This window comes from Lissotriton vulgaris, chromosome 8 (assembly GCF_964263255.1).
Source record: "Lissotriton vulgaris chromosome 8, aLisVul1.2, whole genome shotgun sequence".
In the NCBI taxonomy this organism is placed as follows: Eukaryota; Metazoa; Chordata; class Amphibia; order Caudata; family Salamandridae; genus Lissotriton; species Lissotriton vulgaris.
This window is the reverse complement of record NC_141696.1, coordinates 1,529,275,697-1,529,298,501: the sequence shown is the minus strand read 5'-3', so window position 1 is coordinate 1,529,298,501 and position 22,805 is coordinate 1,529,275,697. Positions and strand designations below refer to the sequence as shown.

Below are 22,805 nucleotides of genomic sequence, written 5' to 3'. Positions count from 1 at the left end.
AAAATGCTATTTACCCATTGCGCCGGTTAACTGGGAAATGATACAGGACTCCTTAAAACATATCTCTACCATATGAGGTTAAAAATCCAGGTCCTGCATCTATTTTGTTAAATGGTTCAAATTAAAGTATGAAGACCCCAGCTATCAGAAGGCCGAAATAGCTCAGTTGGGCGAGCGTTAGACTGAAGATCTAAAGGTCCCTGGTTCAATCCCGGGTTTCGGCACAGTTGAGAGGTTCCTTGCTTCTAACAAAATAGGTCTTGGGATCAGCTTTAGTTCTTTTTCTCTATCAACATTTTTATCAACTGATCTACAAAATGATCAATTCAACATAGACTTTGCTTTCTGTCCTCCTTTTAAACTTTCTTCCACCTATCTTGCCTTCAGGTTTGACTATGAATGTTTTCCATTTCGTCCTTTTTTGTAAAGTAAACTCTTGTCTGCATCACATTCCACTTCCCCTTGAACACAGATGTCAGTAGTCAGATGACATTGCTTACCTACTCATGCCAAATATATCTGGGTAATATAGTGCTAGTCCATTCAGAGTTAAAAAAACAACTACCTAACCTGGATCCCAAAAATGCTATTTACCCATTGCACCAGTTAACTGGGGAATGATACAGGACTCCTTAAAACATATCTCTACCATATGAGGTTAAAAATCCAGGTCCTGCATCTATTTTGTTAAATGGTTCAAATTAAAGTATGAAGACCCCAGCCATCAGAAGGCCGAAATAGCTCAGTTTGGAGAGTGTTAGACTGAAGATCTAAAGGTCCCTGGTTCAATCCCGGGTTTCGGCACAGTTGAGAGGTTCCTTGCTTCTAACAAAATAGGTCTTGGGATCAGCTGTAGTTCTTTTTCTCTATTCATCACATTTTTTCCAACTGATCTACAACACAATCAATTTAACATAGACTTTGCTTTAAGTCCTCCTTCTAAACTTGCTTCCACCTCTCTTACCTTCAGGTTTGACAATGAATATTTCCCATTTCATGCTTTTTTGTAAAGTAAACTCTTGTCTGCATTACCTTCCACTTCCCCTTGAACACAGATGTCAGTAGTCAGATGACATTGCTTACCTACTCATGCCAAATATATCTGGGTAATATAGTGCTAGTCCATTCAGAGTTAAAAAAACAACTACCTAACCTGGATCCAAAAAATGCTATTTACCCATTGCACCAGTTAATTGCGGAATGATACAGGACCCCTTAAAACATATCTCTACCATATGAGGTTAAAAATCCAGGTCCTGCATCTATTTTGTTAAATGGTTTAAATTAAAGTATGAAGACCACAGCTTTAAGTAGGCCGAAATAGCTCAGTTGGGAGAACGTTAGACTGAAGATCTAAAGGTCCCTGGTTCAATCCCGAGTTTCGGCACAGTTGAGAGGTTCCTTGCTTCTAACAAAATAGGTCTTGGAATCAGCTGTAGTACTTTTTCTCTATTCATCAAATTTTTTCCAACTGATCTACAACACAATCAATTTAACATAGACTTTGCTTTATGTCCTCCTTCTAAACTTGCTTCCACCTCTCTTACCTTCAGGTTTGACAATGAATATTTCCCATTTCATGCTTTTTTGTAAAGTAAACTCTTGTCTGCATTACCTTCCACTTCCCCTTGAACACAGATGTCAGTAGTCAGATGACATTGCTTACCTACTCATGCCAAATATATCTGGGTAATATAGTGCTAGTCCATTCAGAGTTAAAAAAACAACTACCTAACCTGGATCCCAAAAATGCTATTTGCCCATTGCACCAGTTAATTGCGGAATGATACAGGACTCCTTAAAACATATCTCTACCATATGAGGTTAAAAATCCAGGTCCTGCATCTATTTTGTTAAATGGTTTAAATTAAAGTATGAAGACCACAGCTATAAGCAGGCCGAAAAAGCTAAGTTGGGAGAGCGTTAGACTGAAGATCTAAAGGTCCCTGGTTCAATCCTGGGTTTCGGCACAGTTGAGAGGTTCCTTGCTTCTAACAAAATAGGTCTTGGAATCAGCTGTAGTACTTTTTTGTCTATCAACATTTTTATCGAACGTATCTACAAAATTATCAATTCAACATAGACTTTGCTTTCTGTCCTCCTTTTAAACTTTCTTCCACCTATCTTGCCTTCAGGTTTGACTATGAATGTTTCCCATTTCGTCCTTTTTTGTAAAGTAAACTCTTGTCTGCATCACATTCCACTTCCCCTTGAACACAGATGTCAGTAGTCAGATGACATTGCTTACCTACTCATGCCAAATATATCTGGGTAATATGGTGCTAGTCCATTCAGAGTTAAAAAAACAACTACCTAACCTGGATCCCAAAAATGCTATTTACCCATTGCACCAGTTAACTGGGGAATGATACAGGACTCCTTAAAACATATCTCTACCATATGAGGTTAAAAATCCAGGTCCTGCATCTATTTTGTTAAATGGTTCAAATTAAAGTATGAAGACCGCAGCTATCAGAAGGCCGAAATAGCTCAGTTGGGAGAGCGTTAGACTGAAGATCTAAAGGTCCCTGGTTCAATCCTGGGTTTGGGCACAGTTGAGAGGTTCCTTGCTTCTAACAAAATAGGTCTTGGAATCAGCTGTAGTACTTTTTCTCTATTCATCAAATTTTTTCCAACTGATCTACAACACAATCAATTTAACATAGACTTTGCTTTATGTCCTCCTTCTAAACTTGCTTCCACCTCTCTTACCTTCAGGTTTGACAATGAATATTTCCCATTTCATGCTTTTTTGTAAAGTAAACTCTTGTCTGCATTACCTTCCACTTCCCCTTGAACACAGATGTCAGTAGTCAGATGACATTGCTTACCTACTCATGCCAAATATATCTGGGTAATATAGTGCTAGTCCATTCAGAGTTAAAAAAACAAGTACCTAACCTGGATCCCCAAAATGCTATTTACCCATTGCTCCAGTTAATTGCGGAATGATACAGGACTCCTTAAAACATATCTCTACCATATGAGGTTAAAAATCCAGGTCCTGCATCTATTTTGTTAAATGGTTTAAATTAAAGTATGAAGACCACACCTATAAGCAGGCTGAAATAGCTCAGTTGGGAGAGCGTTAGACTGAAGATCTAAAGGTCCCTGGTTCAATCCCGGGTTTCAGCACAGTTGAGAGGTTCCTTGCTTCTAACAAAATAGGTCTTGGAATCAGCTGTAGTACTTTTTCTCTATTCATCAAATTGTTTCCAACTGATCTACAACATAATCAATTTAACATAGACTTTGCTTTCTGTCCTCCTTCTAGACTTGCTTCCAACTCTCTTGCCTTCAGGTTTGACTATGAATGTTTCCCATGTCATGCTTTTTTGTAAAGTAAACTCTGGTCTGCATTACCTTCCACTTCCCCTTGAACACAGATGTCAGTGGTCAGATGACATTGCTTACCTACTCAGGCAAAATACGTCTGGGTAATATAGTGCTAGTCCATACGGAGGTAAAAATAAAATGACCTAACCTGGATCCCAAAAATAGTATTTACCCATTGCCCCAGTTAACTGCTGAATGATACAGGACTCCTTAAAACATATCTCTAACCTATAAGGTCAAATATCCAGGTCATGCATCTATTTTGTTAAATGGTTCAAATCAAAGTATGTAGACTACAGCTAGCAGGAGGCAGAAATAGCTCAGTTGGGAGACCGTTAGACTGAAGATCTAAAGGTCCCTGGTTTAATCCCGGGTTTCGGCGCTGTTGAGAGGTTCCTTGCTTCTCACAAAATAAGTCTTGGAATCAGCTGTAGTACTTTTTTCTCTATCAACATTTTTATCAACTGATCCACAAAATGATCAATTCAACATAGACTTTGCTTTCTGTCCTCCTTTTAAACTTTCTTCCACCTATCTTGCCTTCAGGTTTGACTATGAATGTTTCCCATTTCGTCCTTTTTTGTAAAGTAAACTCTTGTCTGCATCACATTCCACTTCCCCTTGAACACAGATGTCAGTAGTCAGATGACATTGCTTACCTACTCATGCCAAATATATCTGGGTGTATGCTAGTCCATTCAGAGTTAAAAAAACAACTACCTAACCTGGATCCCAAAAATGCTATTTACCCATTGCACCAGTTAACTGGGGAATGATACAGGACTCCTTAAAACATATCTCTACCATATGAGGTTAAAAATCCAGGTCCTGCATCTATTTTGTTAAATGGTTCAAATTGAAGTATGAAGACCCCAGCTATCAGAAGGCCGAAATAACTCAGTTGGGAGAGCGTTAGACTGAAGCTCTAAAGGTCCTTGGTTCAATCCCGGGTTTCGGCACAGTTGAGAGGTTCCTGGAAAGGGGCGACCACTCGGTCCCCCCGAACGTATGGCGGAGTACCACGATCCCCCCGGGAAGCCATCTTGGGCGGGAGGAGAGTCTCGGCTGGTATGCCCGAAGCGGCGTAGCCGGGGCGTGCCTTTTCCCGCCCTAGAGTGGGTTGGCCTAGACACTGACGCGGCTGGCCACGCCCTTGGGGCAGGCAGGGGCGGGTTTACGCCCGCCCTGAAGACGGATAAAAGGAGAAGCAAGATCAGAAGGCATCCTCTTGTTCCTGTGCTCTGAAGCTGCACCTCCTCGCTGCACGTGAGCTCGAGATGGAACGAAGAGCCAATTTTGAGCGTTGTAATCGTTCTTGTTTGTTTTTCAGATACTCTGTTGGAGAATGCCGAAGAAGGCGGGAAAGCGCATGACTACTGACCAGATGCTGCGCGTTCTCATGAAAGAGATGACCGAACTAAAGAGGCGAATGGATAAAAACGAGGAAGGGGGACCGAAACGTCCTTTGGCGGGAGCAGCCCCGGGAGGGAAAAACAAGAGGCCCAGGAGGGGAGCAGCTGGGGAAGACATCCCGGGTCCCAGTACCCCGCTCGAGGCACCCTCTCCCGTGCCGGAGGAAGGGAATCCGATTCCCGTTGTGGTCACCCCCGTGTCCGGGGAAGATATGCCGCCCGAGCTGGCAGCACAATTAGCAGCGTGGTTGGGTAAAGGTAGCGAGGGCGCCACGGCTGTCGACGCACAGGTGCTGATGAAGCAACTGCGTGAGTCACGGGAAGCAGCGAAGGTGTCCACGCCGGCTGCAGCTGTAGAGAAGCCACAGGGGACGGGTTCAGTAGCAGAGGCAGCGTCCGGTTCAGGTAAGCGGCCATTGCCGATTGCGAGGGATGAGTCAGCACCCTCTCGTAGGGAAAAGTTGGGTCAGCATGTTCCTTTGGCTATTAAAGAGAAGATATGGGCAGGGGAGTACGTAAACATCTTCTCGTTGCTTACTGATCACTATGAGATGGAGCATGTTAAGGGCCAGAAGGATCTCATGCATCCGAGTGTTTGGCGCGCAAAAATGGCCGCCTTTAAGGTAAATGAAAACATTGGCAATTGGGGCAAAGCATGGGGGGTCTTTACATCGATCTTGGGGGAACGAAGGCCCAATCTGTTACCCGAATTGCCAATTTATCAGTCACGAATCATGGGGTACTCGGTATCACACGAGGGTAATCATTGGTTCTGCTATGATAATCTGTTTAGAAAGGCTAAAGAACATGATAAAAACTTAACGTGGGACTGTTATGATTCTGTGTCATGGTCCAAAATGGAGGATACTGGTATGTTAAAATTGCCATTAGTAGGGAGTAACGTTGGCGAATCCTCCCGCCAGTATGCGGGGACGCCCTTTCGATCAGGTGCGGGTACCGACAATTACTCGAGGCCTGCCGGCAATACAGGAAAAAGGGGGGTTTGTTGGAACTTCAACAGGGGTAAATGTACTAGGCCCCAGGGATCGTGCAAATTTAGACACGAATGTAGTGGGTGTGGGCAATCATCCCATCCTGAGTCCACGTGCAGAGCCAAAACGGGTGATAACGGGGGTAGAGGAGGCGCCAAACAGGTCTAACATAGTCCGAGGGGCGCCTTTACCTACCCCGATTGATACCTTGGCAATGATTCCCTGGCTCAGTGAATACCCGGATCGTACTTCTGCTGGGGTGTTGCGGAACGGGTTTTCTTATGGTTTCCGCATCCCAGTGGGGGACTTTCAAGGTGTAGAGAAATGTAAAAATCAGCTATCGGTCTTCCAGCATACGACCGTGGTACAGGATAAGATCAGGAAGGAGGTTACTCGGGGTCGAGTCGCCGGTCCGTTTAGTGTACCACCGGTTCTTAACTTTGTTTGTTCCCCGTTAGGTGTGGTCCCAAAGAAGGACCCGGGTGAGTTTCGGCTGATACATAATTTATCAGCCCCACGTGGTCTTTCCGTAAACGAAGCGATAGACTCGGAAGTGTGTTCGGTGCGGTACGCATCCTTCGATGAGGCCGTAGCCATTTTGAATCGCCTGGGGCCCGGGGCGCTGATGGCAAAATATGATATCGAGTCAGCGTTCCGGTTGCTCCCGGTACATCCAGACGATCAGCGTCTCCTAGGTTTCATGTTTCAGGGTCATTACTACATGGATAGGTGTATGCCGATGGGGTGCTCTATATCTTGTGCCTATTTCGAAAAATTCAGTAGTTTTCTACAATGGGTCTTCACAAGGAAGACGGGTTTCCAGCATGTGATGCATTACCTTGATGATTTTTTGTTCCTGGGGGCAGCCGGGGATCCGGAATGTGGGCAGGCTTTGGCGCAATTTTGTGCCTTGATGAATCAGTTTGGCGTGCCATTGGCACCAGGTAAGACTGTGGGGCCTTCCACTTGCCTCGAGTTTCTGGGGATCGAGTTAGACTCCGGAGAAGGTTGTTTTCATTTACCAGCTGACAAAGTGTTAAAGTTCAGGACATCCCTGCAAATGTGTATAAGGGGACCTAAGGTTAAGCTGCAGCAATTACAGCAGTTAGTTGGCCAGTTGAATTTTGCCCTGAGGGTTATACCAATGGCCCGCCCCTTTTCCCGTTCGATTGCTCAAGCCATGGTCGGCCTGAAGGAGGGCCATCATCGCACAAGGCTCTCGGCAGAGGTCCGCCAGGACATGCGCATTTGGTTGGCATTTCTGGCGGATTTCAATGGTCGAGTCGTCTGGAACAAACCGGCCGTGTCCTCTGAGGAGCTGGGGCTGTGGACAGATTCGGCAGGGAGCATAGGTTTTGGTGCCATCTTCGGCACAAGATGGTCTGCACAAAAGTGGCCGATATGGTGGCATGACAGTGGACTGACAAGTAACATTGCTTTCCTGGAACTTTTCCCCATTTTAGTGGCCCTGAGAACTTGGCCCGAAGGGTTCAAAGATCACTCTGTGGTATTTTGGTCTGACAATATGACCGTGGTCGAGTGTATCAATAGCCAGGCAGCACGATGCAAATGGATTTTGAGACTGCTCAAGGAAATTGTTTTACTGTGTATGCAATTGAATGTGCTATTCAGAGCAAGACATGTACCAGGGGTAATGAACCAGGCGGCTGATGCACTGTCTCGTTTTCGTATGCAGGCTTTCTGGGGTTTTCTTCCCACAGCGGACCCGGAGCCGGCACCCTTTCCCGAAGCTCTCTGGTCTCTCGGTGCCCCGAACTTCGTAACCTCGTGGGAGAGAGTTTAGCACCCAGGACGAGGAAGGCATATGAAGGGGCGTTCCGGTCCTATTTAGCCTTTTTGGGGACTGATAGAGAGGAGCTTTGGGGCCAGGAGGAGTGGGTGGTAAATTTTCTGATGTCCTTACACCTGGTCGGGAAATCGGTGGCCACGGCTCAGAGGCACCGGGCTGCCATTTCCTTTGTTGCTAGGGCTCATGGGATCCATGACCCGACAGCGTCTTTCGTTGTACAGAAAGCGCTACGGGGGTGGCAACGCCTTGAGGGTCGCAGAGTAGACGATAGGCGCCCGATAGGTTTGGATAGGCTGGCCCAGTTATTATCCAGACTCCCTGCTACGGGTTCATCTCAGTTGGAGACAGTGTTATTCCGAGCTGCTTTTACGCTGGCATTCCATGGGGCTATGCGGGTAAGCGAACTAGTGGCGAGGAACAAGCAGGATGTGACAGGAGGATTGTGCCAGGAGCACGTCCAGATCAGAGGGGAGACAATGACGGTCTCATTTGTCAGGTCCAAGACCGATCAAAGTGGGATGGGCGACTGCGTAATCATACGCAGGATTCCCGGGTCCTCCATGTGCCCGGTAAAGTGTTTAGAAGATTATTTAGCACGAAGGGTGGCATCATGGGGGGGGACCTTGTTGAGACACGCTGACGCCACCCCACTGACAAAGTTTCAGTTTCAGCGGGTGCTTGCGATGTCGATTGCCGCTGCGGGCTTGAACCCGGGCGAGTTTGGGACCCATTCCTTTCGGATAGGGGCTGCTACAGAAGCTACAGCCAGGGGTCTGAATGTGGAACAAGTTAAACGGGTGGGGCGTTGGTCCTCCAATTGTTATAAAAGGTATGTGCGGTTGCACATGTTGTGAAGCTGTAACGATGTACTCACGCTTCTTGTTTTTGTTTGGTTTTCAGTTGCGCAAGCCTACGAGGCGGGGCGGACTTTGCAGTCGACCCAACACCGGGCCAGCGGTCAGACATCACCGGCTGTAAAAAAGGAAGTGTGGGTCGTGGGCCACTCATACGTGAGACGTGCCGCAGACGTATTCAAGGCAGGTGACATGATTCACGTAGCTGGGGAATACGGGTACAGTGTGTCCTTCTACGGAAGAGGCGGTCTCTGTATTGACCAGTTTCAATCATTTTTTGAGGGTTTGCTAGGGCGGACGAGGTCACCGCCGTCTGTAGTCATAGTACATCTTGGGGGTAATGATTTGGTCACCACTGGTAGACGACTTCTTCTTGAGGCGATGCTTTCCACTGTAAGTTGGTTAGCGAGGAGAGTTCCAGGGTGCACAATTGCATGGTCCCATATGATCCCACGAAAAGTGTGGCGGGCGGCTATTTCGGTTCCTGCTTTAAATCATTCTGTTAGAAAGCTTAATAACAAAGTGAGTAGGTTGTTCCGTTCCAAGACACTGCATTCTATTTCGCATGGGTGTATTAATGATGACAGTATGTATTTGGGGGATGGAGTGCATTTGTCTCGGGTGGGGAATGAGTTACTCATAGGAGACTTCTTAGCATGGCTAAAAACGTTATACCATGACCTTTAGGTAGGAGTGTTGTGGGGGGTCCGGATAGCCGGTCAACTATCCGGCCTGTGGCGGTAAGGTCATGATCGGTGAGCACTAATTGGAAGATCCCTATGAGTGGGCGTCACCCAGCACGGATGGGAGCGCTCGGGGGAGGTGGCCATTGGCCCCTCAACGGGGAGGCGGTCCCTTCTAAGGATGGGTCGCCGAAAGAAAAGGAAAGGCGGTCAAGGCCCCTTCCTGGGTAGGAGGGGTTACAGCCCCCTCCTGGGGAATTTCCCGGGGCTAGGACGTCTGCGACGGCAGATGTGGTAAGTTGTGTGGGGTTTGGGGGGGGGTCTATGCTACCTTCTAGATACCTCGCACGAGTCCTCGTACGACCTCTAAGTGGCGTCGAGTTTTATTGGGGCCCCCGTCAAGTCAAGGGAAATTGGTAATTGCACTTGAGGTACGCCTCTGGGCCGCCACTCACAAGTGAGGGCGATATTTCTGGGTTAGGGATCTTGACACCGGTTACGACCTTGCCGTTGGCCCTTAAACGTTAGGATGTACAATTTCAAAATTTCAAGTAAATGTTTTGTAGGATGTTAGTTCGGCTAGGAGAACCTTTGTATTAGAGAATCTGTTAAGGTTAGCCAAACATCGCAATGTGGTAATGAAATTGTACATAATATGAATCTGTTTATTTAATGTTTTAATTTTGTTTCATATTTTAATAAATACGGCCGGGAGGGTCACTCCCTCCCGTCTTCCAAAAACTTCAGAACTGTTTCCGGTTTCCCATCCTTGGGGATTGTGTTGAGAGGGGGTGGCGGGTATCTCAGCCATATTGCTTCTAACAAAATAGGTCTTGGAATCAGCTGTAGTACTTTTTCTCTATTCATCAAATTTTTTCCAACTGATCTACAACACAATCAATTTAACATAGACTTTGCTTTATGTCCTCCTTCTAAACTTGCTTCCACCTCTCTTACCTTCAGGTTTGACAATGAATATTTCCCATTTCATGCTTTTTTGTAAAGTAAACTCTTGTCTGCATTACCTTCCACTTCCCCTTGAACACAGATGTCAGTAGTCAGATGATATTGCTTACCTACTCATGCCAAATATATCTGGGTAATATAGTGCTAGTCCATTCACAGTTAAAAAAACAACTACCTAACCTGGATCCAAAAAATGCTATTTACCCATTGCACCAGTTAATTGCGGAATGATACAGGACTCCTTAAAACATATCTCTACCATATGAGGTTAAAAATCCAGGTCCTGCATCTATTTTGTTAAATGGTTTAAATTAAAGTATGAAGACCACAGCTATAAGCAGGCTGAAATAGCTCAGTTGGGAGAGCGTCAGACTGAAGATCTAAAGGTCCGTGGTTCAATCCTGGGATTCGGCACAGTTGAGAGGTTCCTTGCTTCTAACAAAATATGTCTTGGAATCAGCTGTAGTACTTTTTCTCTATTCATCAAATTTTTTCCAACTGATCTACAACACAATCAATTTAACATAGACTTTGCTTTATGTCCTCCTTCTAAACTTGCTTCCACCTCTCTTACCTTCAGGTTTGACAATGAATATTTCCCATTTCATGCTTTATTGTAAAGTAAACTCTTGTCTGCATTACCTTCCACTTCCCCTTGAACACAGATGTCAGTAGTCAGATGACATTGCTTACCTACTCATGCCAAATATATCTGGGTAATATAGTGCTAGTCCATTCAGAGTTAAAAAAACAACTACCTAACCTGGATCCCAAAAATGCTATTTGCCCATTGCACCAGTTAATTGCGGAATGATACAGGACTCCTTAAAACATATCTCTACCATATGAGGTTAAAAATCCAGGTCCTGCATCTATTTTGTTAAATGGTTTAAATTAAAGTATGAAGACCACAGCTATAAGCAGGCTGCAATAGCTCAGTTGGGAGAGCGTTAGACTGAAGATCTAAAGGTCCCTGGTTCAATCCCGGGTTTTGGCACAGTTGAGAGGTTCCTTGCTTCTAACAAAATAGGTCTTGGAATCAGCTGTAGTACTTTTTTCTCTATCAACATTTTTATCAACTGATCTACAAAATGATCAATTCAACATAGACTTTGCTTTCTGTCCTCCTTTTAAACTTTCTTCCACCTATCTTGCCTTCAGGTTTGACAATGAATGTTTCCCATTTCGTCCTTTTTTGTAAAGTAAACTCTTGTCTGCATCACATTCCACTTCCCCTTGAACACAGATGTCAGTAGTCAGATGACATTGCTTACCTACTCATGCCAAATATATCTAGGTAATATAGTGCTAGTCCATTCAGAGTTAAAAAAACAACTACCTAACCTGGATCCCAAAAATGCTATTTACCCATTGCACCAGTTAACTGGGGAATGATACAGGACTCCTTAAAACATATCACTACCATATGAGGTTAAAAATCCAGGTCCTGCATCTATTTTGTTAAATGGTTTAAATTAAAGTATGAAGACCACAGCTATAAGCAGGCCGAAATAGCTCAGTTAGGAGAGCGTTAGACTGAAGATCTAAAGGTCCCTGGTTCAATCCCGGGTTTCGGCACAGTTGAGAGGTTCCTTGCTACTAACAAAATAGGTCTTGGAATCAGCTGTCGTACTTTTTCTCTATTCATCAAATTTTTTCCAACTGATCTACAACACAATCAATTTAACATAGACTTTGCTTTATGTCCTCCTTCTAAACTTGCTTCCACCTCTCTTACCTTCCGGTTTGACAATTAATATTTCCCATTTCATGCTTTTTTGTAAAGTAAACTCTTGTCTGCATTACCTTCCACTTCCCCTTGAACACAGATGTCAGTAGTCAGATGACATTGCTTACCTACTCATGCCAAATATATCTGGGTAATATAGTGCTAGTCCATTCAGAGTTAAAAAAACAACTACCTAACCTGGATCCCAAAAATGCTATTTGCCCATTGCACCAGTTAATTGCGGAATGATACAGGACTCCTTAAAACATATCTCTACCATATGAGGTTAAAAATCCAGGTCCTGCATCTATTTTGTTAAATGGTTTAAATTAAAGTATGAAGACCACAGCTATAAGCAGGCTGCAATAGCTCAGTTGGGAGAGCGTTAGACTGAAGATCTGAAGATCTAAAGGTCCCTTGTTCAATCCCGGGTTTCGGCACAGTTGAGAGGTTCCTTGCTTCTAACAAAATAGGTCTTGGAATCAGCTGTAGTACTTTTTTCTCTATCAACATTTTTATCAACTGATCTACAAAATGATCAATTCAACATAGACTTTGCTTTCTGTCCTCCTTTTAAACTTTCTTCCACCTATCTTGCCTTCAGGTTTGACAATGAATGTTTCCCATTTCGTCCTTTTTTGTAAAGTAAACTCTTGTCTGCATCACATTCCACTTCCCCTTGAACACAGATGTCAGTAGTCAGATGACATTGCTTACCTACGCTGCCAAATATATCTAGGTAATATAGTGCTAGTCCATTCAGAGTTAAAAAAACAACTACCTAACCTGGATCCCAAAAATGCTATTTACCCATTGCACCAGTTAACTGGGGAATGATACAGGACTCCTTAAAACATATCTCTACCATATGAGGTTAAAAATCCAGGTCCTGCATCTATTTTGTTAAATGGTTCAAATTAAAGTATGAAGACCCCAGCTATCAGAAGGCCGAAATAGCTCAGTTGGGAGAGCGTTAGACTGAAGATCTAAAGGTCCCTGGTTCAATCCCGGGTTTCGGCACAGTTGAGAGGTTCCTTGCTTCTAACAAAATAGGTCTTGGAATCAGCTGTAGTACTTTTTTCTCTATCAACATTTTTATCAACTGATCTACAAAATGATCAATTCAACATAGACTTTGCTTTCTGTCCTCCTTTTAAACTTTCTTCCACCTATCTTGCCTTCAGGTTTGACAATGAATGTTTCCCATTTCGTCCTTTTTTGTAAAGTAAACTCTTGTCTGCATCACATTCCACTTCCCCTTGAACACAGATGTCAGTAGTCAGATGACATTGCTTACCTACTCATGCCAAATATATCTAGGTAATATAGTGCTAGTCCATTCAGAGTTAAAAAAACAACTACCTAACCTGGATCCCAAAAATGCTATTTACCCATTGCACCAGTTAACTGGGGAATGATACAGGACTCCTTAAAACATATCTCTACCATATGAGGTTAAAAATCCAGGTCCTGCATCTATTTTGTTAAATGGTTCAAATTAAAGTATGAAGACCCCAGCTATCAGAAGGCCGAAATAGCTCAGTTGGGAGAGCGTTAGACTGAAGATCTAAAGGTCCCTGGTTCAATCCCGGGTTTCGGCACAGTTGAGAGGTTCCTTGCTTCTAACAAAATAGGTCTTGGAATCAGCTGTAGTACTTTTTCTCTATTCATCAAATTTTTTCCAACTGATCTACAACACAATCAATTTAACATAGACTTTGCTTTATGTCCTCCTTCTAAACTTGCTTCCACCTCTCTTAACTTCAGGTTTGACAATGAATATTTCCCATTTCATGCTTTTTTGTAAAGTAAACTCTTGTCTGCATTACCTTCCACTTCCCCTTGAACACAGATGTCAGTAGTCAGATGACATTGCTTACCTACTCATGCCCAATATATCTGGGTAATATAGTGCTAGTCCATTCAGAGTTAAAAAAACAACTACCTAACCTGGATCCAAAAAATGCTATTTACCCATTGTACCAGTTAATTGCGGAATGATACAGGACTCCTTAAAACATATCTCTACCATATGAGGTTAAAAATCCAGGTCCTGCATCTATTTTGTTAAATGGTTTAAATTAAAGTATGAAGACCACAGCTATAAGCAGGCCGAAATAGCTCAGTTGGGAGAGCGTTAGACTGAAGATCTAAAGGTCCCTGGTTCAATCCCGGGTTTCGGCACAGTTGAGAGGTTCCTTGCTACTAACAAAATAGGTCTTGGAATCAGCTGTAGTACTTTTTCTCTATTCATCAAATTTTTTCCAACTGATCTACAACACAATCAATTTAACATAGACTTTGCTTTATGTCCTCCTTCTAAACTTGCTTCCACCTCTCTTACCTTCAGGTTTGACAATTAATATTTCCCATTTCATGCTTTTTTGTAAAGTAAACTCTTGTCTGCATTACCTTCCACTTCCCCTTGAACACAGATGTCAGTAGTCAGATGACATTGCTTACCTACTCATGCCAAATATATCTGGGTAATATAGTGCTAGTCCATTCAGAGTTAAAAAAACAACTACCTAACCTGGATCCCAAGAATGCTATTTGCCCATTGCACCAGTTAATTGCGGAATGATACAGGACTCCTTAAAACATATCTCTACCATATGAGGTTAAAAATCCAGGTCCTGCATCTATTTTGTTAAATGGTTCAAATTAAAGTATGAAGACCCCAGCTATCAGAAGGCCGAAATAGCTCAGTTGGGAGAGCGTTAGACTGAAGATCTAAAGGTCCCTGGTTCAATCCTGGGTTTCGGCACAGTTGAGAGGTTCCTTGCTTCTAACAAAATAGGTCTTGGAATCAGCTGTAGTTCTTTTTCTCTATTCATCACATTTTTTCCAACTGATCTACAACACAATCAATTTAACATAGACTTTGCTTTATGTCCTCCTTCTAAACTTGCTTCCACCTCTCTTACCTTCAGGTTTGACAATGAATATTTCCCATTTCATGCTTTTTTGTAAAATAAACTCTTGTCTGCATTACCTTCCACTTCCCCTTGAACACAGATGTCAGTAGTCAGATGACATTGCTTACCTACTCATGCCAAATATATCTGGGTAATATAGTGCTAGTCGATTCAGAGTTAAAAAAAAACTACCTAATCTGGATCCCAAAAATGCTATTTACCCATTGCACCAGTTAATTGCGGAATGATACAGGACTCCTTAAAACATATCTCTACCATATGAGGTTAAAAATCCAGGTCCTGCATCTATTTTGTTAAATGGTTTAAATTAAAGTATGAAGACCACAGCTATAAGCAGGCCGAAATAGCTCAGTTGGGAGAGCGTTAGACTGAAGATCTAAAGGTCCCTGGTTCAATCCCGGGTTTCGGCACAGTTGAGAGGTTCCTTGCTTCTAACAAAATAGGTCTTGGAATCAGCTGTAGTACTTTTTCTCTATTCATCAAATTTTTTCCAACTGATCTACAACAAAATCAATTTAACATAGACTTTGCTTTATGTCCTCCTTCTAAACTTGCTTCCACCTCTCTTACCTTCAGGTTTGACAATTAATATTTCCCATTTCATGCTTTTTTGTAAAGTAAACTCTTGTCTGCATTACCTTCCACTTCCCCTTGAACACAGATGTCAGTAGTCACATGACATTGCTTACCTACTCATGCCAAATATATCTGGGTAATATAGTGCTAGTCCATTCAGAGTTAAAAAAACAACTACCTAACCTGGATCCCAAAAATGCTATTTGCCCATTGCACCAGTTAATTGCGGAATGATACAGGACTCCTTAAAACATATCTCTACCATATGAGGTTAAAAATCCAGGTCCTGTATCTATTTTGTTAAATGGTTTAAATTAAAGTATGAAGACCACAGCTATAAGCAGGCCGCAATAGCTCAGTTGGGAGAGCGTTAGACTGAAGATCTAAAGGTCCCTGGTTCAATCCCGGGTTTCGGCACAGTTGCGAGGTTCCTTGCTTCTAACAAAATAGGTCTTGGAATCAGCTGTAGTACTTTTTTCTCTATCAACATTTTTATCAACTGATCTACAAAATGATCAATTCAACATAGACTTTGCTTTCTGTCCTCCTTTTAAACTTTCTTCCACCTATCTTGCCTTCAGGTTTGACAATGAATGTTTCCCATTTCGTCCTTTTTTGTAAAGTAAACTCTTGTCTGCATCACATTCCACTTCCCCTTGAACACAGATGTCAGTAGTCAGATGACATTGCTTACCTACTCATGCCAAATATATCTGGGTAATATAGTGCTAGTCCATTCAGAGTTAAAAAAACAACTACCTAACCTGGATCCCAAGAATGCTATTTGCCCATTGCACCAGTTAATTGCGGAATGATACAGGACTCCTTAAAACATATCTCTACCATATGAGGTTAAAAATCCAGGTCCTGCATCTATTTTGTTAAATGGTTCAAATTAAAGTATGAAGACCCCAGCTATCAGAAGGCCGAAATAGCTCAGTTGGGAGAGCGTTAGACTGAAGATCTAAAGGTCCCTGGTTCAATCCTGGGTTTCGGCACAGTTGAGAGGTTCCTTGCTTCTAACAAAATAGGTCTTGGAATCAGCTGTAGTTCTTTTTCTCTATTCATCACATTTTTTCCAACTGATCTACAACACAATCAATTTAACATAGACTTTGCTTTATGTCCTCCTTCTAAACTTGCTTCCACCTCTCTTACCTTCAGGTTTGACAATGAATATTTCCCATTTCATGCTTTTTTGTAAAATAAACTCTTGTCTGCATTACCTTCCACTTCCCCTTGAACACAGATGTCAGTAGTCAGATGACATTGCTTACCTACTCATGCCAAATATATCTGGGTAATATAGTGCTAGTCGATTCAGAGTTAAAAAAAAACTACCTAATCTGGATCCCAAAAATGCTATTTACCCATTGCACCAGTTAATTGCGGAATGATACAGGACTCCTTAAAACATATCTCTACCATATGAGGTTAAAAATCCAGGTCCTGCATCTATTTTGTTAAATGGTTTAAATTAAAGTATGAAGACCACAGCTATAAGCAGGCCGAAATAGCTCAGTTGGGAGAGCGTTAGACTGAAGATCTAAAGGTCCCTGGTTCAATCCCGGGTTTCGGCACAGTTGAGAGGTTCCTTGCTTCTAACAAAATAGGTCTTGGAATCAGCTGTAGTACTTTTTCTCTATTCATCAAATTTTTTCCAACTGATCTACAACAAAATCAATTTAACATAGACTTTGCTTTATGTCCTCCTTCTAAACTTGCTTCCACCTCTCTTACCTTCAGGTTTGACAATTAATATTTCCCATTTCATGCTTTTTTGTAAAGTAAACTCTTGTCTGCATTACCTTCCACTTCCCCTTGAACACAGATGTCAGTAGTCACATGACATTGCTTACCTACTCATGCCAAATATATCTGGGTAATATAGTGCTAGTCCATTCAGAGTTAAAAAAACAACTACCTAACCTGGATCCCAAAAATGCTATTTGCCCATTGCACCAGTTAATTGCGGAATGATACAGGACTCCTTAAAACATATCTCTACCATATGAGGTTAAAAATCCAGGTCCTGTATCTATTTTGTTAAATGGTTTAAATTAAAGTATGAAGACCACAGCTATAAGCAGGCCGCAATAGCTCAGTTGGGAGAGCGTTAGACTGAAGATCTAAAGGTCCCTGGTTCAATCCCGGGTTTCGGCACAGTTGCGAGGTTCCTTGCTTCTAACAAAATAGGTCTTGGAATCAGCTGTAGTACTTTTTTCTCTATCAACATTTTTATCAACTGATCTACAAAATGATCAATTCAACATAGACTTTGCTTTCTGTCCTCCTTTTAAACTTTCTTCCACCTATCTTGCCTTCAGGTTTGACAATGAATGTTTCCCATTTCGTCCTTTTTTGTAAAGTAAACTCTTGTCTGCATCACATTCCACTTCCCCTTGAACACAGATGTCAGTAGTCAGATGACATTGCTTACCTACTCATGCCAAATATATCTAGGTAATATAGTGCTAGTCCATTCAGAGTTAAAAAAACAACTACCTAACCTGGATCCCAAAAATGCTATTTACCCATTGCACCAGTTAACTGGGGAATGATACAGGACTCCTTAAAACATATCTCTACCATATGAGGTTAAAAATCCAGGTCCTGCATCTATTTTGTTAAATGGTTCAAATTAAAGTATGAAGACCCCAGCTATCAGAAGGCCGAAATAGCTCAGTTGGGAGAGCGTTAGACTGAAGATCTAAAGGTCCCTGGTTCAATCACGGGTTTCGGCACAGTTGAGAGGTTCCTTGCTTCTAACAAAATAGGTCTTGGAATCAGCTGTAGTACTTTTTCTCTATTCATCAAATTTTTTCCAACTGATCTACAACACAATCAATTTAACATAGACTTTGCTTTATGTCCTCCTTCTAAACTTGCTTCCACCTCTCTTACCTTCAGGTTTGACAATTAATATTTCCCATTTCATGCTTTTTTGTAAAGTAAACTCTTATCTGCATTACCTTCCACTTCCCCTTGAACACAGATGTCAGTAGTCAGATGACATTGCTTACCTACTCATGCCAAATATATCTGGGTAATATAGTGCTAGTCCATTCAGAGTTAAAAAAACAACTACCTAACCTGGATCCCAAAAATGCTATTTACCCATTGCACCAGTTAATTGCGGAATGATACAGGACTCCTTAAAACATATCTCACCATATGAGGTTAAAAATCCAGGTCCTGCATCTATTTTGTTAAATGGTTTAAATTAAAGTATGAAGACCACAGCTATAAGCAGGCCGAAATAGCTAAGTTGGGAGAGCGTTAGACTGAAGATCTAAAGGTCCCTGGTTTAATCCCGGTTGTCGGCACAGTTGAGAGGTTCCTTGCTTCTAACAAAATAGGTCTTGGAATCAGCTGTAGTACTTTTTTCTCTATCAACATTTTTATCAACTGATCTACAAAATGATCAATTCAACATAGACTTTGCTTTCTGTCCTCCTTTTAAACTTTCTTCCACCTATCTTGCCTTCAGGTTTGACTATGAATGTTTTCCATTTCGTCCTTTTTTGTAAAGTAAACTCTTGTCTGCATCACATTCCACTTCCCCTTGAACACAGATGTCAGTAGTCAGATGACATTGCTTACCTACTCATGCCAAATATATCTGGGTAATATAGTGCTAGTCCATTCAGAGTTAAAAAAACAACTACCTAACCTGGATCCCAAAAATGCTATTTACCCATTGCACCAGTTAACTGGGGAATGATACAGGACTCCTTAAAACATATCTCTACCATATGAGGTTAAAAATCCAGGTCCTGCATCTATTTTGTTAAATGGTTCAAATTAAAGTATGAAGACCCCAGCTGTCAGAAGGCCGAAATAGCTCAGTTGGGAGAGCGTTAGACTGAAGATCTAAAGGTCCCTGGTTCAATCCTGGGTTTCGGCACAGTTGAGAGGTTCCTTGCTTCTAACAAAATAGGTCTTGGAATCAGCTGTAGTTCTTTTTCTCTATTCATCAAATTTTTTCCAACTGATCTACAACACAATCAATTTAACATAGACTTTGCTTTATGTCCTCCTTCTAAACTTGCTTCCACCTCTCTTACCTTCAGGTTTGACAATGAATATTTCCCATTTCATGCTTTTTTGTAAAGTAAACTCTTGTCTGCATTACCTTCCACTTCCCCTTGAACACAGATGTCAGTAGTCAGATGACATTGCTTACCTACTCATGCCAAATATATCTGGGTAATATAGTGCTAGTCCATTCAGAGTTAAAAAAACAACTACCTAACCTGGATCCCAAAAATGCTATTTACCCATTGCACCAGTTAATTGCGGAATGATACAGGACTCCTTAAAACATATCTCTACCATATGAGGTTAAAAATCCAGGTCCTGCATCTATGTTGTTAAATGGTTTAAATTAAAGTATGAAGACCACAGCTATAAGCAGGCCGAAATAGCTCAGTTGGGAGAGCGTTAGACTGAAGATCTAAAGGTCCCTGGTTCAATCCCGGGTTTCGGCACAGTTGAGAGGTTCCTTGCTTCTAACAAAATAGGTCTTGGAATCAGCTGTAGTACTTTTTCTCTATTCATCAAATTTTTTCCAACTGATCTACAACACAATCAATTTAACATAGACTTTGCTTTATGTCCTCCTTCTAAACTTGCTTCCACCTCTCTTACCTTCAGGTTTGACAATGAATATTTCCCATTTCATGCTTTTTTGTAAAGTAAACTCTTGTCTGCATTACCATCCACTTCCCCTTGAACACAGATGTCAGTAGTCAGATGACATTGCTTACCTACTCATGCCAAATATATCTGGGTAATATAGTGCTAGTCCATTCAGAGTTAAAAAAACAACTACCTAACCTGGATCCCAAAAATGCTATTTGCCCATTGCACCAGTTAATTGCGGAATGATACAGGACTCCTTAAAACATATCTCTACCATATGAGGTTAAAAATCCAGGTCCTGCATCTATTTTGTTAAATGGTTTAAATTAAAGTATGAAGACCACAGCTATAAGCAGGCCGCAATATCTCAGTTGGGAGAGTGTTAGACTGAAGATCTAAAGGTCCCTGGTTCAATCCTGGGTTTCGGCACAGTTGAGAGGTTCCTTGCTTCTAACAAAATAGGTCTTGGAATCAGCTGTAGTACTTTTTTCTCTATTAACATTTTTATCAACTGATCTACAAAATGATCAATTCAACATAGACTTTGCTTTCTGTCCTCCTTTTAAACTTTCTTCCACCTATCTTACCTTCAGGTTTGACAATGAATATTTCCCATTTCATGCTTTTTTGTAAAGTAAACTCTTGTCTGCATTACCTTCCACTTCCCCTTGAACACAGATGTCAGTAGTCAGATGACATTGCTTACCTACTCATGCCAAATATATCTGGGTAATATAGTGCTAGTCCATTCAGAGTTAAAAAAACAACTACCTAACCTGGATCCAAAAAATGCTATTTACCCATTGCACCAGTTAATTGCGGAATGATACAGGACTCCTTAAAACATATCTCTACCATGTGAGGTTAAAAATCCAGGTCCTGCATCTATTTTGTTAAATGGTTTAAATTAAAGTATGAAGACCACAGCTATAAGCAGGCTGAAATAGCTCAGTTGGGAGAGCGTTAGACTGAAGATCTGAAGGTCCCTGGTTCAATCCTGGGTTTCGGCACAGTTGAGAGGTTCCTTGCTTCTAACAAAATAGGTCTTGGAATCAGCTGTATACTTTTTCTCTATTCATCAAATTTTTTCCAACTGATCTACAACACAATCAATTTAACATAGACTTTGCTTTATGTCCTCCTTCTAAACTTGCTTCCACCTCTCTTACCTTCAGGTTTGACAATTAATATTTCCCATTTCATGCTTTTTTGTAAAGTAAACTCTTGTCTGCATTACCTTCCACTTCCCCTTGAACACAGATGTCAGTAGTCACATGACATTGCTTACCTACTCATGCCAAATATATCTGGGTAATATAGTGCTAGTCCATTCAGAGTTAAAAAAAACAACTACCTAACCTGGATCCCAAAAATGCTATTTGCCCATTGCACCAGTTAATTGCGGAATGATACAGGACTCCTTAAAACATATCTCTACCATATGAGGTTAAAAATCCAGGTCCTGTATCTATTTTGTTAAATGGTTTAAATTAAAGTATGAAGACCACAGCTATAAGCAGGCCGCAATAGCTCAGTTGGGAGAGCGTTAGACTGAAGATCTAAAGGTCCCTGGTTCAATCCCGGGTTTCGGCACAGTTGCGAGGTTCCTTGCTTCTAACAAAATAGGTCTTGGAATCAGCTGTAGTACTTTTTTCTCTATCAACATTTTTATCAACTGATCTACAAAATGATCAATTCAACATAGACTTTGCTTTCTGTCCTCCTTTTAAACTTTCTTCCACCTATCTTGCCTTCAGGTTTGACAATGAATGTTTCCCATTTCGTCCTTTTTTGTAAAGTAAACTCTTGTCTGCATCACATTCCACTTCCCCTTGAACACAGATGTCAGTAGTCAGATGACATTGCTTACCTACTCATGCCAAATATATCTAGGTAATATAGTGCTAGTCCATTCAGAGTTAAAAAAACAACTACCTAACCTGGATCCCAAAAATGCTATTTACCCATTGCACCAGTTAACTGGGGAATGATACAGGACTCCTTAAAACATATCTCTACCATATGAGGTTAAAAATCCAGGTCCTGCATCTATTTTGTTAAATGGTTCAAATTAAAGTATGAAGACCCCAGCTATCAGAAGGCCGAAATAGCTCAGTTGGGAGAGCGTTAGACTGAAGATCTAAAGGTCCCTGGTTCAATCACGGGTTTCGGCACAGTTGAGAGGTTCCTTGCTTCTAACAAAATAGGTCTTGGAATCAGCTGTAGTACTTTTTCTCTATTCATCAAATTTTTTCCAACTGATCTACAACACAATCAATTTAACATAGACTTTGCTTTATGTCCTCCTTCTAAACTTGCTTCCACCTCTCTTACCTTCAGGTTTGACAATTAATATTTCCCATTTCATGCTTTTTTGTAAAGTAAACTCTTATCTGCATTACCTTCCACTTCCCCTTGAACACAGATGTCAGTAGTCAGATGACATTGCTTACCTACTCATGCCAAATATATCTGGGTAATATAGTGCTAGTCCATTCAGAGTTAAAAAAACAACTACCTAACCTGGATCCCAAAAATGCTATTTACCCATTGCACCAGTTAATTGCGGAATGATACAGGACTCCTTAAAACATATCTCACCATATGAGGTTAAAAATCCAGGTCCTGCATCTATTTTGTTAAATGGTTTAAATTAAAGTATGAAGACCACAGCTATAAGCAGGCCGAAATAGCTAAGTTGGGAGAGCGTTAGACTGAAGATCTAAAGGTCCCTGGTTTAATCCCGGTTGTCGGCACAGTTGAGAGGTTCCTTGCTTCTAACAAAATAGGTCTTGGAATCAGCTGTAGTACTTTTTTCTCTATCAACATTTTTATCAACTGATCTACAAAATGATCAATTCAAC

At 41.7% G+C, this 22,805-nt stretch overlaps 7 non-coding genes across 7 annotated transcripts; all 7 read left to right on the top strand.

The window, feature by feature from the left end:
* Positions 1–3,062: 3,062 nt before the first annotated feature.
* On the top strand, positions 3,063–3,135 carry TRNAF-GAA (transfer RNA phenylalanine (anticodon GAA)). Its single transcript has one exon. It is a non-coding gene; the product is annotated as a tRNA-Phe (tRNA).
* Positions 3,136–12,729: 9,594 nt separating this feature from the next.
* On the top strand, positions 12,730–12,802 carry TRNAF-GAA (transfer RNA phenylalanine (anticodon GAA)). Its single transcript has one exon. It is a non-coding gene; the product is annotated as a tRNA-Phe (tRNA).
* Positions 12,803–13,310: 508 nt separating this feature from the next.
* TRNAF-GAA (transfer RNA phenylalanine (anticodon GAA)) lies at positions 13,311–13,383 on the top strand. Its single transcript has one exon. It is a non-coding gene; the product is annotated as a tRNA-Phe (tRNA).
* Positions 13,384–13,893: 510 nt separating this feature from the next.
* Positions 13,894–13,966, top strand: TRNAF-GAA (transfer RNA phenylalanine (anticodon GAA)). Its single transcript has one exon. It is a non-coding gene; the product is annotated as a tRNA-Phe (tRNA).
* A 1,092-nt stretch (positions 13,967–15,058) lies between these two features.
* TRNAF-GAA (transfer RNA phenylalanine (anticodon GAA)) lies at positions 15,059–15,131 on the top strand. Its single transcript has one exon. It is a non-coding gene; the product is annotated as a tRNA-Phe (tRNA).
* Positions 15,132–16,804: 1,673 nt separating this feature from the next.
* TRNAF-GAA (transfer RNA phenylalanine (anticodon GAA)) lies at positions 16,805–16,877 on the top strand. Its single transcript has one exon. It is a non-coding gene; the product is annotated as a tRNA-Phe (tRNA).
* Positions 16,878–19,714: 2,837 nt separating this feature from the next.
* Positions 19,715–19,787, top strand: TRNAF-GAA (transfer RNA phenylalanine (anticodon GAA)). Its single transcript has one exon. It is a non-coding gene; the product is annotated as a tRNA-Phe (tRNA).
* The last annotated feature ends 3,018 nt before the right edge of the window (positions 19,788–22,805 follow it).